Raw genomic sequence first — 4,666 nt, 5'->3', positions numbered from 1 at the left:
CTTGGTTCTTGCTATCTGCAAAGGACAAATGCTTATTTTCTCCTACTTCTACTAGTTCTCATTATCCATCTGCTAATTACTCCGCCGCGGTCGCGGCAGCTGATCATCATTAGTCTAATCGATTCATATATTCTAGTACTACATGTTTACAACCGTAGCCTATTATGTACTGCTGTTCGTTCTTGCTGCTATGCGTTCGCCAGCAGACGTATTGAAATTATCCGCTGCTTGGACAGTCGTTGGATTCCTAAATTGTTAGCCGTCTCCCGCATGCCCTTCACATTATTCCCGCAACATGCGTGTTGTTATAGAAACAAGACAACAAACTTGCCCTGGCCTCGACCGAGCTGCGCCCAACGCAACTGACGCTATGTTTCTGAAACATGCGTCTTGTTGCAATGCTTGGCCTCGTACACTCTAACATTGTGCGCTCCTTCAACGCTTTCTGCAATCAGGGCTATGTTTCTGAAGCAAGGCCCCTGTTGCAAAAGAAAAAAATCTTCGTTGCTGAACCATTTCTTTTTCTAAAACAAGACCTCTGTTGCAGAAACTTTTCAAAACTAGACTGTGTTGCGGAAAAAAACGTCACCACCGAATCGTTTTTTATTTCTGAAACAAGATCTATGTTGCAGAAACCTTCTAAAACAATACGATTGTTGCAAAAAAAAAAATTGGCTGCACAGGACTTATGGCCAGCATGAGCGCTCGATCAAGATTAATCGGACGGCTACGTAGACGGCGGACGCTGCGCGTGTATCCGTCGGCTGAAGGATAGTGTTTTCCTTTGTTTTTTATATTACTTCGCTATGAAACATGGTCTTAGTGTGATTCGCTAGATGGTTTTCTCCGTGCCGCACAGCTGTTTACAAAGAACAAAAACTTAAACCGTGGACAGCAGGGATCGATTTTTCTGCTCGGCCAAGTCACCGTGCCGCCCAGAAGTCTACAAAGAACAAAAAAACTTAAACGTCGACAGCAGGGATCGAACCTGCGCGGGCGTAGCAGGGATCGATTTTTCTGCTCGGCCAAGTCACCGTGCCGCCCAGAAGTCTACAAAGAACAAAAAAACTTAAACGTCGACAGCAGGGATCGAACCTGCGCGGGCGTAGCCCAACAGATTTCAAGTCTGTCTCCTTAACCACTCGGACATATCGACCTTTGGAGATAAAGGATGAACTTAAGTAAGCACATATATATATATATTCTGGACTTCAGACTTCCGGGTATAAGACACCGGCAGCAACATCGGGCATGCATTCGTCACTTCATTGGCCCAACTCATCATTACTGTCATTCACGACCATGTCATGGAAATCTCCTTATGCCTTATGACATATGATCCACCTGGACAACTAGCCAGGGGCGGAGCCAGGATTAAAATTGAGAGGGGGCAAAGATGTATAGAAGCTTATAGCCAGAACATATAGCCAGAACATTTACAAAGATTGACCACACACAACCATATTGTATATAGTGAATAAGAAGCAACACCGAAAAATAATATGTTTTATTAAGATAATTCCATCACAAAAAACAAAGTCTATTTCATAGCAAAAGTCAAGGTAAACTAATCACTTTAGACAAAATGACCTGAGATATATTGATATTTGTGTTCCTAAATTGCAAAAGAAATCACCTATCTTCCTGGATAATTTTTCTAGCCCAAAAGTTATACAAAAACGAAGCTAAAATTAAGACAGAATGCAACATAAAAAACATTGACAAATAAGAAAATGTTTTACCACATTACCTTTTTCTTTCCTCCGACAACGATCTTTCATGTTTTAACTATCACATCATTATCCCTGAAAGAACTATCACTCATTAAGATTTCTTGTCTATCAAGCAAATAAGGCTATGGCTCACAAAATGTTCGCCCACTTTGTTCTTAACAAAGAAATAGGAAAGGAACAAGAATTTAGAAATTATAACAGAAAATAAGAAAGAGGAACTGATGAAGAACCCTAATACTTACCTCATTGGTGTTGCATCAATAGCACGGAGATCCCCGCAGAGGCAGCGATCTTTAAAGTTGAAAGGACTAAAAGAATTAGTCGCAAGCCGGCCGGCTGGCCGGCGTGCATGGCGGGCGGCCAGGCCGGTCGCCGGAGGTGATCTGGCGAGGGCATGGCTAGGCAAGGCTGCAGGCAGCATGGCGGCTGGGTCGCATCTTCGTCTAAACATTTCCTAATTTTGTTTTCCAGAAGATCTCACATTTCCTCTCTTTTTTAGGAACAGATCTCACGTTTCCTAGTTACGTATGTTCTGCTAGGCTGCTTAGCAGGCTTGATGGGCTGAGTCCTTGTTTCTCATACATGGGCTAAAGGAAAATAAGCAGAAAAAAGTAAGCTGAGCGGGGGCAAACACTGCGGGCTGAGTGGGGGCAACTTTGTATGATATGGGCCTAGTATAAATGGGCCAAAAAATCGAGTGGGGGCATTCGCCCCCACTGTGCTGTACGTGGATTCGCCCCTGCAACTAGCTATCATGAAAGGTGGTAAAAGATCGACACCGTCAAGGATGTGTTTGGTTCAGCTGTAGATTTTGAAAGGGCTACCGTGAACTATTTTTCTGTTCAGCTATATAGTGAACTATGAATTGTGGAAAAGCAGCTATGAGCCAAGGAGGTTGTAAAATAATAAAAACATAGCTCAGTTGAACCAATGAGATTTACAATCCAACATATATACCTCCCCTAAAAAAACATATACATGTTGGCATCCATGCAACTATGTCGAGCCTTGGTTTGCTACGACGTGGCTTCAAGTGTGTGAGCCGGCCTTGCATGAAATCACCGTCTTGGAGGGTCTTTTGAAATAATGCAATAGTAATTCAAATATAAATATAACAATTTAAACATAAAATTTTGAAATAAAATATTCATATTTAAATTCAACTTATCCGGACAGATGTTCTAGTTATCTCCAATCATATTATTTTGAATTTTCTCATGAGTTCCTTGATGACGAATCTGCTCATGCATTTGGAGAAAAAACTCAAAACGTCACCAGATTCTATTCTGGACGTTAAATAGGATTGGCCATTACTTGAAATTCTAGACCTTGGAGAACTCCCTCACCATCATCCTCCATAATCACGTCGTGCATGATCACACAAATTGTCATCACTTCCCACAACGTCTCTGCACCCCATAGTTTAGCAAGTCCGCAAACAACTACAAAACAGGGTTGGAGCATTCCAAATGCCCTCTCCATATCCTTTCTATCTCATAGTTTTGGACAAAGTGACATTTTTGTTACCTCTTGGCTCAAAGATGATCTTGACGAAGGTTACCCACGGAGGATATATGCCATCATAAAGATAGGACCCCATATTGTAATCATGATCATCAGCGGTAGTTGCATGCAGGAGCTTCACCCACGCACAACTTTGCAAACAATTAAGACTGATGCAACATGTTCATGTCATTGTGGGACCCAGACATGCCAAAGAAAGAGTGTCAAATTCAGAGATCTTGTGATGCAACTACTTCAAAAATGATGGTGTTTTTTTTTTGAAATGGCCCTAGTATTGCCCCCATTGAGCGAATGGTCAGTTCTTCCATTTCTACTGAATACAATCCAGAGATCCGAGCAACAAAGAAAACCCTCTTGATTCTCCACTTACCATGAGCCTTATTGTGCATGTGTCACTTGGTTCTCTCAAGTACTCCGGTCCAAATACCGTAACCATAATAGTAGCAAATCTGACCATGGCTTCGAGGCATGTGCTTTCAAAAATCTGAAGGTACTCATCCCATAAATTTGAGGTTGTGCCATAGTCAAGCATCCTCATAGTAGTTGTGCACTTTAGGTAACCAAGAACCCAATGTTTTTAACATCACGTTTCAGCTTGAAGTAACTAACACCTTGGTAGATGCGTTCAAACACATGGCGCTGCATCTGAAAACGAGACGACAATGGGGTTTGAATAGCGCATCAAGGTCAGAGTATTCGTCGTACAACATCATATGACCCTGTTCTTGAGGGAGTCCTGGACTAAGGGGTCCTCGGGCGTCCGGCCTATTAGCCATGGGCCGGACTGATGGGCTGTGAAGAACATGAAGACCGAAGACTGTACCCGTGTCCGGATGGGACTCTCCTTGGCGTGGAAGGCAAGCTTGGCGACCAAATATGTAGATTCCTTTCTTTGTAACCGACCTTGTGTAACCCTAGATCCTCCCGGTGTCTATATAAACTGGAGGACTTAGTCCAGAGGAGGGAGATATTCATTACCATAGTCATACAGGCTAGGCTTTTAGGGTTTAGCCATTACGATCTCGTGGTAGATCAACTCTTGTAATACTCATATTCATCAAGATCAATCAAGCAGGAAGTAGGGTATTACCTCCATAGAGAGGGCCGAACCTGGGTAAATATCGTATCCCCTGTCTCCTGTTACCATCGACCTTAGACGCACAGTTCGGGACCCCCTACCCGAGATCCGCCGGTTTTGACACCGACATTGGTGCTTTCATTGAGAGTTCCACTGTGCCATCCCCAAAAGGTTTGATGGCCCCTTCAATCGTCAACGACAAAGCTGTCCAAGGAGAAACCTTCCTCCCCGGACAGATCTTCGTGTTCGGCGGCTTCGCACTGCGGGCCAACTCACTTGGCCATCTGGAGCAGATCGATAGCTACGCCCCTGGCCATCAGGTCAGATTCGG

At 43.5% G+C, this 4,666-nt stretch overlaps 1 non-coding gene across 1 annotated transcript; it reads right to left on the bottom strand.

The window, feature by feature from the left end:
* Positions 1 to 1,074: 1,074 nt before the first annotated feature.
* On the bottom strand, positions 1,075 to 1,156 carry TRNAS-UGA (transfer RNA serine (anticodon UGA)). Its single transcript has one exon. It is a non-coding gene; the product is annotated as a tRNA-Ser (tRNA).
* Positions 1,157 to 4,666: the final 3,510 nt, after the last annotated feature.

The sequence above is a fragment of the Aegilops tauschii genome, chromosome 4, assembly GCF_002575655.3.
Source record: "Aegilops tauschii subsp. strangulata cultivar AL8/78 chromosome 4, Aet v6.0, whole genome shotgun sequence".
Lineage (NCBI taxonomy): Eukaryota > Viridiplantae > Streptophyta > Magnoliopsida > Poales > Poaceae > Aegilops > Aegilops tauschii.
This window is presented reverse-complemented; position numbering and strand designations above follow the sequence as displayed.